Here is a 19112-nt window from a genome sequence, read left to right as displayed (position 1 = left end):
CGGTTAAGAAAGCAGGATTAGGAGGCTTGCTGGGGGCCAAGTTATCAATTCTAATCTGAAAGAGAAGAAATGGCTATGTTCAGGGAAGGATGGTGCTAAAAGATAAACTTGGGCACATTAAAATCTTAAAAGAGTTTATTTGAGCAGACAGCAATTCATGAATCTGGCAGCACCAGTTGCAAACAGTTGCCTGATTCAAAGAGACTGAATAAGCTGTTCTCAGAAGCAAAACAAATTATTGGATGGTTGAAGTTGAAAGTTGTAGTTAGAGGTTAGTTGGCAGTTTCTGATTGGTTAAGATTGTTTCCGTAGGCTATGATCATTCACTCTGATTTGGGTTTTTGTTTGCTTACACAGGAACCCAAGGCATGGGAGCTGTCTCAGCCTAATGATCTCCCAATTCAATTATCAAAACAATGGATTGAGATGGTAGTAAATACATATACACATAGATGTAAAAGTTAAACTACTAGAGACCTGACTTGCCAGTGCGTGCACATAAAACTCAACAATGAATTGTTCTTCAAGTGTACATTCATTTTAAGAATGTAAACGGAACCTGTTACCATTTCCTATTGTCTGAGCAGATCATAGTAACAATAGTTAGTAATAGTGCAGTATTTAGGGAGAGTGACTCTGAAATTAGAATAACATGTGCTATAAATTAGAATTATTTTTAAACTTATGGGGAAGTGGGAGGCTGAGTCTCACCAAGTCCAGATATGCTTATTGGTTTGAGAGCTTCTGCTCATTATATCCCTGGTTTTGCATTCCCTACAGGCACCCTGAGTGGTGGGGTTAATAGAAAACGGAAGTTGGATCTTCAGCTCCTGGATCATGGCTATTTCACACTGCATACACTTAATGCATTCAGTGTTTCTTCCTTTTCTCATGATTCAGGAACTCCATCAGTCTATAGACTTGGTGTCTAAAGAACTCAGAGAGGTGGCTCTTGGGGACTTTCAAGCCTTGCTGATCTGCTCCAGAAGAGATATCACCTCCTGCTGCAAAGTACAAGAGCTTGCCTGTCAGTTACACACTTACAAAGCTATGTTCATGCGATCCCTCAACTAAAATAATATCCTGCCCACACATTCACCACCAGAATGAGATCCCTCATGGCTGAGCTGAGACTTGCTCGTCTTTGTGAAGACATTGTTAGATGGCAGTTTGTTTCTGAACCAAGCTAGAGTCCACTAGTCCAGTGCAATAAGGCCAGACATCCACACCAAGGTTTTGCAGCAGGAGAAAGGAGGGCATTTATTTGCAGGGTGCCAAGCAAGGAGAATTGGGCAGCTCATGCTTAAAACCCAACCTCCCCCGTGATTTTTAATTAAGCAAGGGTTTTTAAAAGCAAAGGTAAATTTCAGGAAAGCAAAAGTTATAAGCAAAATCATAAATGTATCCATGGAGTTTATACATTGGTTTGGCCTAAAAAGATGGGATATCTTGAAGCGGGGCTGTATAGGTCATAGGGAGATTCAAAGATTTTCTGATTTGCAATTGATTAAGGAAGGGAAGATTTATCTGAAGACTTGGAGTCAGCAGAAATGAATATTAGGTCTGGCCCATGGGCGTTACTTCCTCCAGGATCCTCAGGAAGAACTGTAGAACAAAGAGCTGTGGTCAGAGCTCAGTCCTTAGTACTCCCTTATCTGAGATCTACATGCCAGCAGATGGCATTTTCCATTTGGTGGAGTTCTGGATTTCTGAAAAGTAACTGAGGGACACGAGTTAAAATGTTATCTTTAGTTTCTACAGGGAACCAAACATCTTGTAACTCTAACTTCCTTGGCTATTGTTTAATGCTACTATTACCTTCTTGCTTATCAACTTGCTCATGTACTTCTCATGGCTAGCTAGGTGCCTGGAAATCCCCTTAAAGGAACCCAAGAATTTCTTTTATTTCCATTCTTGAGGGTCCAACAGGCCCCTGAGGGAAGCTGGTACTCCATCTCAGTTTATGGAATAGGCGAGCCTGAGTTCTGCTCCTACCTCTCGCCCTAACCTCTCTCTCACCCCTTCACAGTCAGCTAATCACTTCTGAGGCCACTTCTGGGTCTTTTCGCTCCTGTCCATTGCTATTGAGCTCCTGTGTTTCTCACTGGGGCTAACACAAAAGTGTCTTTAGTCTCTCACTTCAATCATTCTCCTCCACCAGCCACCAAAGCCATCTTTCCCAAACTAAGAGCTGACCATGTTATGCACGTCTGCTTAGAATCCTTCCATGGTCCTCACTGTACTGAAGCTGGTTCTTCTTAATTCAGCCCTACCCCATTTAAAGCCTCATCATTCATCGTTAAACTTTTGTTTTCATTTTCCTGTTTTCTTTCTAAGAACCTTCGAACACTTCCCATACTCAGTGAGTTTGATGGGTGCACAAGGCATTCAGGGAGATACCAAACTCTTACTCATTTGTCAAAATCCCACTCAAAAGTTACCTATTCTTTGAGTTTTCTTTGAATGAACTTCACTCACCCTCTCTGTAGAGATAATCTCTCCCTACTTCTTCTTCTTCTTCTTTTTTTTTTTTTTTTTGAGATGGAGTCTTGCTCTGTCACCCAGGCTGGAGTGTAGTGCCATGATCTCGGCTCACTGCAACCTCCACCTCCCAGGTTCAAGCGATTCTCCTGCCTCAGCCTCCTGAGTAACTGGGATTACAGGTGCACCCCCCCATGCCCGGCTATTTTTTTTTTTTTTTTTGTATTTTTAGTAGAAACAGGATTTCACCATGTTGGTCAGGCTGGTCTCAAACTCCTGACCTCATGATCCGCCCGCCTCATCCTCCCAAAGTGCTGGGATTACAGGCGTGAGCCACCACACCCGGCCCTCTCTCCCTACTTCTTTCTGCAGCCACATAATCCTTGAGTTTCCCTCAATTTTCAGCACTTATCACCCTGCGTGGTCAGTCCATCCAGCTGTCTCCTTCCCTCCCTAGATCTCAGATCACCCTAACATGATTCTCTTCTGGGTGTCCAGTGTCCAATCCCCAGCACCAGGCACAAAGCATGCCTGGGTGTGGTTGGAAAGTGTGCTAGGGAAGGTGTGTTGAATGAGCAAATGGGCACTAATAGCTAACACTAAGTGAACACTTACTAGATACCTTGCACTATTCTAAGCAATTTGCAGGCATTAATTAGTTTAATTCTCAACACTGTAAAGCATGTAACTATTATCATTTTCTTTCTACAGATGGAAACTGGGGCACAGACAGATTAAGTAATTTACCCAAGGTCACAAAGATAAGAAGCAGAAGAACCAGCTTCAAATTCAGGCCACCTATACCCAAAGCCTGCTGTCTTAACCATTATATGGGTCTCTGGCCTGGGTGGCCCTCGGGCCATTTCATGCTTCCTCTCAAAATTCAAACCAGGTGTGCCATGGGTGGAATTTTTTTTCATACTTTTACCATACTGAGTCATCTGCTGGGTTACCCTCTCCCTCCCTCCCAGGCCCCATTCATCCACCCCTTCACTAGAAAAATACTGCTAATTCTTCAGTACTTGCAAAGCCAGAAATCCCCAATGGGTAAAGGAAGGGGGAAATTTACTGGTTTCTATAAATAAGAGGTTTGAGATATAGAAATACATTTATATGTATATATACATATATGTATGGAATTACACCTGTAATCCCAGCACTTTGGGAGGCTAAGGCAGGTGGATTGCTTGGGTCTAGAAGTTCAAGACCAGCCTGAGCAACATGGTGAAACCCTGTCTCTACAAAATATACAAAAATTATCTGGGCATCTCATACATATATACGTATATATACACACATATATACTTATATGTACATGAATATATATCTACATATGTATATGTGTATATGTATATGTGTGTGTGTGTGTGTGTGTATATATATATATATATATATATATATTTTGGAGACACCATCTCACTCTGTTGCCCAGGCTGGGGGGCAGTGGTGTCATCTCAGCTCACTGCAACCTCTGCCTCCTGGGCTCAAACGATCTTCCCACCTTAGCCTCCTGAGTAGCTAGGACTACAGCCATGTGCCACCATGCCCAGCTAATTTTTGTATATTTTGTAGAGATGGGGTTTCTCCATGTTGCTCAGGCTGGCCTCGAACTTCTTCTGGACTCAAGCAATCCACCTGCCTTGGCCTCCCAAAGTGCTGGGATTACAGGTGTGAGCCACTGTGCCTGGCCTCGATTTATTTTTTTTTTTAATGTCAGGTGAATTGTATCATTTAGATAAAAATCATTCTTTTTAATGTACATTCAGTCATATCATTATAATGAAGACATAGAACAATTCCATCCCTCCTTAAAATTCCCTCGGCCTCCTTTATATTCACCCCGTCCTCCAGGCCTATTTTATTTCCCTGTACTTTCACCTCTTACATATGTGTGTCACCTTTTTGAGTCTGGTGTCTATTGTTTCACATTACGTATTTGAGAGTCAACTATGTGGTTACATGTATCAGTAACTTGTTCCTTTTAATTATTGAATAAGGATATACAACAATATGCTTATACATTTACCAGTGAAAGAATATCTGGATTATCTTCAATTTGAGGCAATTATGAATAAAGCCACCATAAACATTCATGTACAGGTATTATTAACCTTTTTGTTCAATTTTTGGGTTTTGTGTTCCTTGCTCTTGGGTAAATACTTAAGAGTGGGATTGCGAGATTGTGTGCTAAGTAAAGATTTAGCTCTTTAACAAATTGCCCTGCTCTTTTCCAGAGCAGCTATGCCATTTTGCATTTCCACCAGCAATGTATGAGAGTTCCAAGCTATTCTACAACCTCACCCACACTTGGTATTGTCAAGTGCTTTGTTTTGTTTTATCCAACCAAATAGGTGGGGCAGTATCTCATTGTGGTTTTAATTTGCATTTCCTTCATGACTTATGATGAGCATCTTTTCATGTGCTTATTTGCCAGCCTTATATCTTCTTCAGTGGAGAATCTCTTAAAATCTTTTGCACATTTTGTATTGGGTTGTTTGTTTTCTTATTATTACATTCTGAGAAGTCTCTGTACATTCTAGATATGCATCATGTTTTGCTAATATTTTCTCCCAGTCTGTGGTTTGTCTTTTCATTTTCTTAACAGTGGTTTTTCAATAGAAGACATTTTTAATTTTGATAAAGTTTAATTTATCAATTTTTTCTTTTATGAATCATAATTTTTGTGTTCTATCTAAGAAATCTTTCCCTAACCCAAGGCTACATACATTTTCTCCTCTTTTCTCCTTCTAGATTCCTTATGGTTTTAGGCTTTACACGTACATCTATGATCTATTTGGGCTTAATCTTTGCCCATAGATATAATTTATGAGTTAAGGTTCATATATATGTCCAATTGTCCCATCACCATTTATTGAAAAGACTATGCTTTCTCCATTAAACTGATTTTGCATATTTGTCAAAAAATCAACTAACCATATATGTGTGGGTCCGTTTCTGGGTTCTCTGTTGTGTTTCATTAATCTATGTGTCTATCTTTTCACCAAGACCATACTATTTTAATTACAGTAGCTTTACAACAAGTCTTCAAATTCGTATGAATTTGCTAACTTTGTTATTCTTTTTAAAAATTATTTTGGTTGTTCTAGCACCTTTGGGCTTCCATTTAAATTTAAGGACCAGTTTATCAGTCTTTCAAAACAAAAGCCTGCTGGGATTTTGCTTGGGATTACACTGAATTTATAGAACAAATGAATTTTTCAATGTAAAAACATGCTCTATTACTCCATTTATTTGAGTCTTCTTTGATTTCTTTCATCAGTGTTTTATAGGTTTTGTATACAGGTTATGGACATATTTAATCAGATTTATACTTAAGGTTTCTGTTGTTGTTCTGTGCAAGGGATTGGATTTAGCAGTCATAGAGGGACAGATGATAAGTCCTGGCTTTGAATGAGATGGAGAGTTAAAACTGAGACCTTCTACGTAAATAGTTGAACATAAGCAAACACAAAACACTTCTGGAAGAACATACTTAACCCATGACACAGACAGTTTTCACAGAGAAAGCTCTACTTTGATTTAAGTTCACAAGCCAAGCTAACAAAACTCATAAAGAAACATACATTATAAGCAAGAGCACAGATGCTGCAAAGACCACAACAAAGAAATTCCTATGGTAGAACTGTCAGAACACTATATTTAAAGACATGGTAGGATTAATCAAAGCCCTAAGAAAATGGGTAAATGGAAAAGGGTTCCAGCCACAATATTAATGAATGGATTCATTCCACACTATTCCTTCTGCTAATTGCCTCCCAAAGTGCTGAGATTCTGGGATGAGCCACTGCACCTGGCTGACTATATAACAGTTAGATGAAAGAGGTCTAGCCTACAGAGCCATTCCCTTCCTGGTCTTTTGGGCAATGGGTGAGGGGGGTGCTGCACTTCTTATGGTGTTTACCTGGAGTATAACAGTGGTTTGTTTTCTTTTGTTTTGTTTTTTAGACGGAGTCTCACCCTGTCACCCAGGCTGGAGGGCAGTGGCGCGATCTCGGCTCACAGCAACTTCCGCCTCCAGGGTTCAAGCGATTCTTCTGCCTCAGTCTCCCAAGTAGCTGGGACTACAGGCACCCGCCACGATGCCCAGCTAATTTTTGTAGTTTTAGTAGAGACGGAGTTTCACCATATTGGCCAGGCTGGCCTTGAACTCCTGACCTAGTGATCCACTCACCTCGGCCTCCCAAAGTACTGGGATTACAGGCGTGAGCCACCGTGCCCACCTCTGAGCTAGGTATTATTATTCCTGTTTTACAGATGACACTGAAGCTCAGAGAAGCCAGGTAACTTACCCAAGATGTGTTTTAAAAAAAAAAAAATTTTTAAATTAGAGATGAAGGGTCTTGCTATGTTGCCCAGGCTGGTCTCAAACTTCTGGGCTTAAGCGATCCACCTGCCTTGGCCTCCCAAAGTGCTGGGATTACTGCACATAAGCCACCGCATTGGCTTTCAATTGTAGAGTGAGGGAGAGGATTATAGAGAGCAGGGAGCAGAAGGAAAAGATATTTTAAAACCACGTCTGAAGTCCCTGGCTCTTCTCTGGGTAGCCCAAGCATCAAACTGACCAGAATGAACACCGAAGAAGCTTTGAGAATTGAACTACAGCGTGGAATATCACCATGTTTCAAACTGGCCTCTGTGCACAGTGTGGCTGACCAGAATTGTACTACAAAGCTTCAAAAATTAAGTTAACATTCAAACCACAGCCCACAAAAGTGGGCCAGGATGTGTGCTCTAAATCTAAATGGGTGGATGGCCAGCTAAAATAGAAGATTTAAACAGGAACCAGAGTCTCATAACAGTACACACAGAGTTTCTAAGACATAATCCAAAATTACTCAGCATAGCGAGAACCAGGAAAATCTTACCTTGCATGAGAAAAGAAATCAGCAGACACTACCACTCAAAGGACGGAAACACTGGAATTATCTGAAAAGGGTTTTTAAAGTAACTATTATAAAAATTCTCCTAAAAGCAATTGTGAACACTCCTGGAACAAATGGAAAATTAGAAAATCTGAGCAAGAAATACAAGACGCAAAAAAGAATCAAAAGGAGATTTTAGAACCAAAAAGTATAATATTCAAAATAAAAAACCCACTGGATGGGCTTAATAACAGAATGGAGGTTACAGAGGAAAGAGTATTATAAAGATAGATCAATGCAAATTATCCAATCTGAACAACAGAGAGAAAAACAGACTGAAAAAAATATGAACACAGGCTAGGTACCTGTAGCACAATAACAAAAGATCTAACATTCGAAATTCCAAAGGGAGAGAAGAAAGTGCAGGGCTAAAAAAATTTTGAAGAAATCATGCGTGAAAATTCCCCACATTTGTTGAAAGATCAAAAAAACTACAGATTCAAGGTCAGCAAACCCCCAAAAGATTAAACTCAAAGAAACCTCTAACCAGATATATCATAATCAAGTTGTTCAAAACTAGACAAATAAAAAAAAATGAGGGGTCAGACATAACCTGCATGAAGCATGGTATTAAATTTTTACATCGACAACTAGATATATACTAAATACTAGAACTGTAAGTGGTTTTATTTGTATCAAAACATTTAATATTTTATTTTTGCCAAAAATTAAATAAAACTTCTTAGCTTCTCCCTCTGCCCAATCCTGTTCCCCTCACTTTCATGCAAGACTTCTTTATTGCAGATGTTTTTTCCCCTTTTAAACCACCTGCATGCAAATCTCTGTTTCAGAATGTATTTCCAGGGAACCTGACCTAAACATGTGCCCACTGGCACAGAGGCAGAAAGAAACAGCCCCCTGTCTCCTCTCAGATGTCGGTATAGTGAGACAAGCAAATGGTGAGCTTGCTGATAGATATTATTATTAAATGTACAAATGTGTAAATAAATTTATAATTTATTTTAAATAGCTTTGATTTCAAATTGTAGATATTTAAATACATAATGGTGTTTTTCCCTTGTATTCTTGCCCCAGGTCCCACAAATATTTAGAGTAAGTCTGCCCTTCCTTCTTGATCTCTATTATATTTTCTAGTTTCTCGTATAGAGGAACATTATTGGTTTTATAATATCATCTTGTATCTCGCAAACAGGCTGAGCTGTCTAATTAATTCCATTATTTTGCCTGATGATGCTATTGGTTTGCTGTTACTGTTTTTAACACCTGTAATAACTCCAGTAATAACTATTTAATTTTCCCCCAACGCCCCCAATCTTCATATCTTTTATGCTTTTCTCATTTCTTATAGTATCTGCTAAATTATGCAGCACCATGTTAAGCATTAGTAGCGACCATCTGGCATCCTTGTCTTATAGTGGTCTTCATGGAAGTGTGTCTAAAATGGCTCCAAGAAGCATGATTTCTGTTATATGATTTTTGTCATATAACCTCTACTTGGGTAAAACTGGCTCCTTTCCTTTTCTAGTTTTCTGAGTGTTTTCATGTAAATAGGTACTGAACTTTAACAAATGCTCTTTCTACATCTATTTAGATACATTTAGGATTTTTCTCCTTTAGACCATTAATATGATAAATGACAGTGATAGATTTTTTTAATGTAGAACCATCCTTGCATTTCCTGTATAAAGCTTGCTTGTACACAGAATATATAAATACATAGTTTTAATAAAATGTAAAATTTGGCTAGTTGACGTTTTATTTAGGATTTTATATCCATGGGAATAACTGAAATGAGCTTGTAATTACCTGATCAAGATTTCATTAACTTCATAAACTGTGTGCAAACGAAAGAAGACCAACCAGATGAGAACAGACAAAGGCAATTAATTCAGAGCTTGCTAGTAAGGGAGTCGGCCACCAGCATTTGCATTTTGACAGAGATTCAAAGGCAGGGAAAAGAGGGAGAAAGCTTCAGAGCAGAAAAAGGGAAGGCTATAGGTAAGCCGTTGTTGGAGGCTGTTAGCCTGGGGAAGCAGGTTAACTCGAAGCAGGGTATCCTATGTGATTGGTTAGGGTGCATATTTAGCTTTATCTGGTTGGTCCTAGGTGGAAAGCAGGAATAAAAATCAGGGATGTTGGCTGGGCGCAGTGGTTCACACCTGTAATCCCAACACTTTGGGAGGCCAAAGCGGGCAGATCACCTGAGGTCAGTTCAAGACCAGCCTGGCCAACATGGTGAAACCCCATTTCTACAAAAATACAAAAATTAGCCAGGCATGATGGTGGGTCCCTGTAATCCCAGCTACTTGGGAGGCTGAAGCAGGAGAATCGCTTGAACCTGGGAGGCGTAGGTTCCAGTGAGCCAAGATCGTGCCATTGCACTCCAGCCTGGGCAACAGAGCGAGACTCTATCTCAAAAAAAAAAAAAAAAAAAAAAAAATTAGGGATGCTGTCAATTATTAATCAAGTCCTGGCTATTTTGGACTGATTGTTACAGGGGTTATTGTTTGCTTCCTAGACTGTTTGCTAGAGATAGTGGTCTGACTTCCTCCAAGTCTAATTTGTAGATTGCAGGCTGGTTTTCTAGGTTGGTTACAATAGGTAACAGGTTAGCTTCCTAGACTAGTTGCTGCAGATTGTGGTGCAGAATTCTGTTTTCATACATACCTTGGCCATTGTCTGTTTATAGAAACCGTTTCAACTGAGTTGGACAACTTTCACTCTTTTAGTTTTCTGAAACATCTTATAAAAGGCAGATATTCTTCCTTGAAACTTTGCTAAGATTTCTCTGAAAAACTGCCTGGGCCAAATTCTGGGGAGAGGGGGTTCTTGCTTACCCTTTGAGGTTTTTAAAATAATCTTTACTCTATTGAAATATTCTATTTATTCTTCCTCCAATTGTTGCCCTTTATATTTTTCCAGAAATGTATCTGGTTCATCTAAGTTATATTTATTAGAAAACAGTCATAATAGCATTTTACAATTCTTTTAATCTCTAGGTCTATAACTGTTTTCCTCTTTATTACATATTTTGTGTGTTTGTGTCTTCCTTCTTTTCTTGATCAGTTTTGCCAGAAGTCTATCTTCCTAATTTTTTTCAAGCAGCCAAATATGTTTTTTTAATTAATATCCTGAAGTGCTTTGTGTTAGTTTGTTGGTATCTATTCCATTAAATTCTATTTTCTTCCTTCTTGTTTGAGTTTGCATTGTTGTTATATATTTTAATTTGTGGAGATAATTCCTAACTCATTTGTTCTCAATCTTCCTTGGCTTTTTATTTATTTATTTTTCAAACAATACGCGGTTCATGAGGTTTTTTTAAGAAATGTATGTAAATTTACTGTATGAATCTGTTCTCACACTGCTAATAAGGACATACCTGAGACTAGGTAATTTATAAAGAAAAAGAGGTTTAATGGACTCACAGTTTCACATGGCTGGGGAGGCTTTACCATGGCAGAAGACGAATGAGGAGTAAAGTCAAGTATTACATGGAAGCGGGCAAGTGAGCTGGTGCAGGGGAACTCCCGTGTATAAAACCATCAGATCTCATGAGACTCATTCACTATCATGAGAACAGTATGGGGGAAACCGCCCCTATGATTCAATTATCTCCACCCGGCCCTGCTCTTGACATGTGGGGATTATGACAATTCAAGGTGAGATTTGGGTGGGGACACAGAGCCAAACCATATCAAGTTATAAATGTCTTTCTAAGCTCTGCTTTAATTTGGCGCCCTGAATTTTGTCGCTCGTGCAGGCAGAACAGTCACACAGAGTGAACCATTTTGCTCACTGCGTAGGTGTGGATGAACCGGTGAGAAGAGCTCTCTGTAGAAAGGAAGAACTGCTTTTTCTTTGTAGAAAAGGACCTCTAGCTCTCTCCTTCTAGGCCCTCAGGATTGTGACTGTCCAAATCAGGTGCCTCTGTCTGATTCAAATAGAGATGTCTTATAGGATAGTGAGAATCCTGAGGTGGGGCTGTTGCTCAGCCCTAAGCATTTTATTTGTCTTATGATTTTGTTAACCCAGGAGTTACTTAGTAGCATTTTATCCAGTTTCCATGTGTCTGGGATTTTGTTTGAGTAATATACTAGAGTAGATGGGGGCAAATAGACCAACAGGACTGAGGAGACAACTGAGAAATACTGTGCACCCTCGCACCTCTGGGCTCTTGAGATGTAAGACAGGCGGTGCCAAACATTAATGGAGGAAAACAGAAGAGCTTTAGGAAATGATGTGAAAAGAATTGAATCACTATTTAGGGAAAAACAAAACTGGATTTGCTGCTTTATCTCCTATGCAAAGATGAATGTCTGGTGGAAAAGAAAGAAACTGAAACCTACCTGAAGAAAATGTAGGCATTCATCATTGTGAGCTCCAAGTTGGGGGAGAGATCCACAAGGCTGAAAATGTATAAACCACATAGCAAAATGTTGATAGGTCTGACTATATCAAAATTAATTTATTTCAGCAGAAAAAGTTAGCAGGAGCTAACAGAGTAGGAGATGTTTCCAATATCTATCCAAGGACTGTCCTAAGAACACAAGTAAATCAACATCAATGACCTCAAAAACAACACTGAGTAAGAAAACTAGAAAAAAATACAATAGTTTCCCCTATCCACAGTTTCATGCTTTCCACAATTCCAGTTACCATGGCCCAAAAATATTCCATGGAAAATTCCAGAAATAAGCAATTCGTAAGTTTTACATTGCATGCCATGTTGAGCAGCATGATGAAACCTCATACCACCCTGCTATGTCCCACCTGGGACATGAATCATCCCTTTTTTCAGCCTATCTATGCTGTCTACACTACCCAACCATTATTCATTTAGTAGCCCTCTAGGCTATCAGATCAAAAAAAAAAAAAAAAACCATAAAAACAAACAAGCAAACAGCATAGTATATATAGGGTTTGGTACTATCTGAGGTTTCAGGAATTCATGGGAGGTCTTGGAACATATCCCCCAGAGACAATAGGAGACTATTGTATTAATATCAAACATCACTCATATAAATTAGAAACACATATATGTACAAAGCTACATGTTTTACAAGAACACAGGCGTATTTAAGGTCACAGCTTAAACCCAGTAAAGCTAGTGTGCATGGGGATAGGAAAAAGGGAATAGAGACTAAGAAAGAAGGGATAAAAGAAAATAAGAGTGACTCACACCTCAGCTCAGAGAGTAAGGTCATCATTAGTCTATCCATGACTAACTCAGTTCTCAGCAGAAAAAACAGTTTAGACCAGAAAACATTTGTAAAATATCTATCTAGTACCATCACGTGCTAGTGATATAGTTATGTTAGTTGCTTTTCTACACTACTGTGAAAATCCATGCCACATTGTGCAACCCAGCCTAGATCTGTTTTTTGTTTTGTTTTGTTTTGTTTTTTGAGACGGAGTCTCACTCTGTCGCCCAGGCTGGAGTGCAGTGGCGCGATCTCTGCTCACTGCAAACTCCACCTCCCAGGTTCACGCCATTCTCCTGCCTCAGCCTCCTGAGTAGCTGGGACTACAGGCGCCCACCACCACGCCCGGCTAATTTTTTGTATATTTAGTAGAGACAGGGCTTCACCGTGTCAGCCAAGATGGTCTCGATCTCCTGACTTCATGATCTGCCCACCTCGGCCTCCCAAAGTGCTGGGATTACAGGCATGAGCCACCGCACCCGGCTATCTGTTGTAGTTTTTTAATAAGCAAAAGCGTTCAACCTTACCAGTCAGAACTTCCTTGTTATTAAAAATAAAATGGTAGACCAAAATGCTGAATTGAGTATTTGAAATGAGACAGGCGTCATCTGGCTAATTTCTTTTAAAGACTTCTCTCCCCTAATAAAGAATGGAGTGAACAATTGGTTGTATTTGAGCTTTTAATTAGACCCAATATAATATGCTTACAAGCATTTTGCCTGCCAGGCATCACAAAAATCACTCTGCTGATTTTACAAGAATTTAATACACGGGAACACAAGTTGGCCGGGATTCAATAAGAGATTATCTTGCTAAGTGAGAATAATGAAAAAAGCAAGGAGAAACACAACTTTATTGGAAGGGGTGGGAGGAAAGGAAAGGCAGGAAGTCACTCTGGAAATGAGTTTCAGAAGTACAGAGTTATTTACTCAGGGACAGGTCCTGGTTTTGTGGGGCCTGACACCTACCTACTTGGTGGAGGCAGGTGAGGGGAGTAAAATATTTAAGAAAAGATATTAAAATATTAATATGAAACCAGTTGTGATTATATTTATATCAAATGAGAAAAAAGTCTCAATAAACTACAAATTTTAAAAGATGATAGATATGTTAAACGTAACAAATCTAGACAAATCTCATAATGTTTCTTAATGACTTGCCTGACCATCTCTACAATATTTGTTTTCTACATATTTTTTGACTGTGTAGACTTTATAGCCTTTTTCCGTGACAACAATTTCATAATGTTTTTTATATGGAGAGAATACAAAGACAAGCTAATCTTTTCCCTAGCATGGATTATTAAAATTTATTTTTTATTATTTTTTATTTTTGAGACGGAGTCTCGCCCAGGCTGGAGTGCCGTGGTGTGATCTCAGCTCACTGCAGCCTCCGCATCCCAGGTTCAAGCTGTTCTCCTGCCTCAGTCTCCCGAGTAGCTGGGACTACAGGCGTGCCACCACACTCGGCTAATTTGTGTATTTTTAGTAGAGACAGGGATTTGCCATGTTGGTCAGGCTGGTCTTGAACTCCTGACCTCAGGTGATCTGCCCACTTCAGCTTCCCAAAGTGCTGGGATTACAGGTGTGAGCCAGCATGCCCATCCTTGTTACTCTTTCTTTTTAATTTTTTGTTTATTTGTTTTTTGTAGAAACAGGGTCTTGCTGTATTGTCCAGGTTGGTCTCAAACTCCTGGCCTCAAGCAATCCTCCCACCTTGGCCTCCCAAAGTTCATGTCAGTGGGATGAACACCAAAGTTTATGCCAGGCATGAACACCACATCTGGCATACAATTTCTTGTTATTAATAATCAGATTCATAAAATACATGATTTCACACATAGATTTACTCACTTTTATAGAACTGCTACAGGTTTATGCCCTATAAATAGAGAAATGTTGATAAAATCTACTTCATATGATTCATTTCTAGTTATATTTGTTGCATTATTGAGTAGATTCTTGACAGGAAAGAACTTCTGCATGAATCAGATGCTGATGAGAACTGAGTGCTCTGCTTACCACTGTACGTGCCTGATGACTGGCAGAATGTTCTGTGGGTTGGCCTCTGGCCCTGCATGTTTTAAGCCTTGTTTCTCTTCCACTGGCACATCTGGGCCAGTTGGCACAGGACACATTCTTATCACCATACCACCTCTGGTCCTCCAGCTTCATGTCTCCAATCAGGTAGGGTCAACCCAGCGGGCAATGAAAGTATTCCCTGGACATTATTCCTACACCAGGATGAACTGACAAGAACTCAGCATGGAGGTGATGTGAAACACACGAATATATCCTGCGAAACCCAAACAAAATGAAATTGCCAGGTTAATATTCCCTTAGATGACCCCTGCAAACTGCCCACAGCTGTTCCAGGCCTCCTCACACTTGGGGAAGTCAGAAAGGAAAGAAACGGCAGTCTTAACCAATGTGCAGTTTCAACATCGAATGGTCCTCAAATAATACCATTTCATTCAACCTTGTTTTCATGTCACTTCGAGAGAAAAAAATGGATTTCTGGCTGGGTCTCACCACTGCCTATGTGGAGTTGCACTTCTCCCCGCATCTTCAAACACGCTGCTTCCCCACCACATCCCAAAGCTGTGCACACTGGGTTAACTGGCAACTACATGGTCCCAGATGAAGTGAGTGTCGGGGGTTGTGAGTTGCCCTGCCATGGGATGGCCTCCTGTCCCGCGCCGGTTCCCACCGTGTGCCCTACCCTCCAGGGATCGGCTTCAGCCACCTGCAACCCAGAGCTGGAATAATAAGGTAAATAATTATTTCATTTGTTTTATTCTTTTTTTTTTTTTTTTTTGAAACAGAGTCTCGCTCTGTCACCCAGGCTGGAGTGCAGTGGTGCGATCTCGGCTCACTGCAAGCTCCCCCTCCCGGGTTCACGCCATTCTGCCTCAGCCCCTCAGCCTCCCAAGTAGCTGGGACTACAGGGGCCCGCCACTACGCCCAGCTAATTTTTGTGTTTTTAGTGGAGACGGGGTTTCACCGTGTTAGCCAGGGTGATCTCGATCTCCTGACCTCGTGATCCACCCGCCTCAGCCTCCCAAAGTGCTGGGGGGCGTGAGCTACCGTGCCCGGCCTGTTTTATTCATATTTCTTAAATGCATGTATAGCTCACATTTATTTCAGTGTTTAATATTAGAAGTGTTTTGGTCTTTATTTAGAAGTTTGATGCTGTTCTTCTGACCAGATATATGCCATGGGAACTTAATTCTTGTTTTTATCTATTAGCCTATGGGAAAATCGGTTTCATTATAGGTTGTTTCACTTAAGGTCGCAGTTTCCAAGAACCTATTGATGACATTAAGTGAGGACTTGCTGTACTTCCATAGATTTCACAGACCTCAGTGGCAAGGAAACACAGCACAGGGGCTCGTGCCAGGACTTGGAAAGCACAAAGCTGCAGATGCCTTAGCTTCACGGTAAATCTGCCTCTGACCCTAGAGGCCCACAGACCTGGCTGATAATCAAACTCATCTGCAGGTCCTGTTAGAGAAATACGGACCCCAAGGTCCCACCTCTGGAGATTTTGCTTCGATAGTGAAAAGTGAAGTGGTGCTTATGGAAGCTAAGATGTTTGGGTAAGGTGTGCATGGAGGTGGGAGGGAGGAGGGGACAGATGCAACTTACTGAGCCTTCCAAAATCATTCTCTTCAGAGCTGGTCCTGGCACCCTGTGAACTGTACATCATCTTTTTTTTTTTTTTTTGACAAAGTCTCGCTGTGTGGCCCAGGTTGGAGTGCAATGGCGCAATCTCGGCTCACTGTAACCTCCGCCTCTTGGGTTCCAGCAATTCTCCTGCCTCAGCCTCCCCAGTAGCTGGAACTAAAGGTGCATATGCCACCATGCCAGGCTACTTTTCTTGTGTTTTTAGTAGAAATGGGGTTTCACCGTGTTAGCCAGGCTGGTCTGGAATTCCTGACCTTAAGTGATCTGCCTGCCTCGGCCTTCCGAAGTGCTGGGATTACGAGCGTGAGCTACCACGCCCGGCCTGTCCATCATCTTTCAAAGCAAGCTTGTTCAACCTGTGGCCCCCTGGCCTAATGCAGCCCAGGATGGCTTGAATGTGGCCCAATACAAATTTGTAAACTTCCTTAGATGTTTTTGCGATTTTTTTTCTTTTTTTTTTTTTGCTCATCAGCTTTTGTTAGTGACAGTGTATTTTATGTGTTGTCCAAGATAATTCTTCTTCCAATGTGGCCAAGGAAAGCCAAAAAATTGAACACCCCTGTTTTAAAGTCTCCTGGTATTTCAAGAAATGATGGCCAGGGCCAACTTCTCCAAATTGCTATTGCTGCCCTTCCATCACAAACACACACATCCTGCCTCTCCCTTTGCATTCCTGTTCTGGCTGGGATTTTTGTTTGTTTGTTTTATTTTTTGTTTTGTTTTGTTTTTGTTTTCATTTTGTTTTGTTTGATGGAGTCTTGCTCTGTTGCTCAGGCCGGAGTGCAATGGTGCAACCTCGGCTCACTGCAACCTCTGCCTCCTGGGTTCAAGCAATTCTCTACCTCAGTCTCCCGAGTAGCTGGAATTATAGGTGTCCGCCACCACGCCTGGCTAATTTTTGTATTCTTAGTAGAGACGGGGTTTCACCATCTTGGCCAGGCTGGTCTTAAACTCCTGATCTCGTGATCCAACCGCCTCAGTCTCCCAAAGTGCTGAGATTACAGGTGTGAGCCACTGCGCCCAGCCTTAATGAAAACTTTTTTCCCCTTGACATGGAGTCTTGCTCTGTCACCCAGGCTAAAGTACAGTGGCGTCATCTCCGCTCACTGCAACCTCCGCCTCCTAGGTTCAAGCGATTCTCCTGCCTCAGCTTCCCAAGTAGCTGGGATTATAGGCACACACCACCAAGCCCGACTAATTTTTGTATTCTTAGTAGAGGCGGGGTTTCACCATGTTGGCCAGGATTGTCTCAAACTCTTGACCTCGTGATCCCCCCGCCTCAGCCTCCCTAACTGCTGGGATTACAGGCATGAGCCACCACGCCCGGCCCTGACTGTTTTTAAGTAAGGGACATGAGTGTGTGTGTGTGTCACACACACACACACACACACCTGTGTCTTCCTCTAAATTACTACATCAGGGCAAATGTTAAATCAGGAGCTGAACCTATTTATTGGAATCTGGAACTGGTCACTTGGAAACTGGGAGTAGTTGGTCTTTGTGTTCTAGAACGGAGGCAATTATACTTCCACTTATCTCCCATGCAGACAGTTCAGGTGAGAAATTAATCAATCCACTCCATCCAGAGTTCATAGGAAGCTCCTTAAATCCTAAGCCTAGCTTTCCATTTAAAAAATAAGTCTTTATTTCTGCCCAACTGGAGAACAGGCTTGTAACTATAAGCCTGAGATACCATTTGAAAAATCAAATACTAACTAAATAATATTCTTAAAACAATAGCAACCCTTGTCATTATTATTATTATTTATTTTATTTATTTATTTATTTTTTGAGACAGAGTCTCGATTTGTCACCCAGGCCAGAGTGCAGTGGCATGATCTCAACTCTCTGCGAACTCCACCTCCCGAGTTCAAGCAATTCCCCTGCTTCAGCCTCTCAAGTAGCTGCGACTGCAGGCACCCACCATGCCTGGCTAATTTTTTTGTACTTTCAGTCGAGACGGGTTTTCGCCACATTGACCAGGCTATTCTCGAACTCCTAACCTCAGGTGATCCACTCGCCTCGGCCTCCCAAAGTGCTGGGATTATAGCCTGGCTCCTTGTCATTAAGCCTGTCTCTCTTTTTGACATCTTTGCGCCTAAGTATACAGGCTTCAGAACAGACTGCCTTTGTCCACGTTCCTGTTTTATTCCTTACCATTATGTCCCTCTTGCAAGCTATTTAAGCTCTCTGAGCTTCAGTTACCTGGTCTGTAAAACAGGAGCAGTTCATAACTAGCTGATAGGGCTGTTAGGATTGGATGAAATTGTGCTTGTAAAATGCCTAGGGCAACATTTGAAATTTGCTTAACAAATCAGTTAATATTTTCACTGTGTTACTATTCGTACTTTCAGAATGAATGAGAAGGACATGCAAATGAGGAAAAGAAAGAGAGCCCAGGGTTGTTAAGGTTGTTAAGCCTTAACAGGACGTTATCAAACACTGCGAATAGGAAGACCGACAAAGATCATTTAGGAAGTAAGTTGATAGTGTTTATCAAAATTTAATCGTTACATATCTAATTTCTGGGAACCTGTTGCAGATGGATCCAAACTAATTTTACTGGGCAACAACTGTCAGGTTCTCTTGATAAAATTCAGCTGACTGCAGTGACTAGAGGTAGATGATACAACCATACAACCTTAACACGAAGAGCCACACACCTCAACTGTGGGCTCCTGATTAGGCCACTTCAAATACTAACTGCCTCTAGGGTGTAGAGATGAAAGATAAACTATCATACACACTACTAATGCTCATGGTAGATATGATCAATTGGGTACCTCTTTCTTTGTTTTCTTTTTCTTTCTTTCTTTCTTTTCTTTCTTTCTTTCTTTCTT

The sequence above is a fragment of the Colobus angolensis genome, unplaced genomic scaffold (genome assembly GCF_000951035.1).
Source record: "Colobus angolensis palliatus isolate OR3802 unplaced genomic scaffold, Cang.pa_1.0 Scaffold29, whole genome shotgun sequence".
Lineage (NCBI taxonomy): Eukaryota > Metazoa > Chordata > Mammalia > Primates > Cercopithecidae > Colobus > Colobus angolensis.
The sequence above is the reverse complement of the archived record's forward strand: the minus strand, read 5'-3'. Positions refer to the sequence as shown.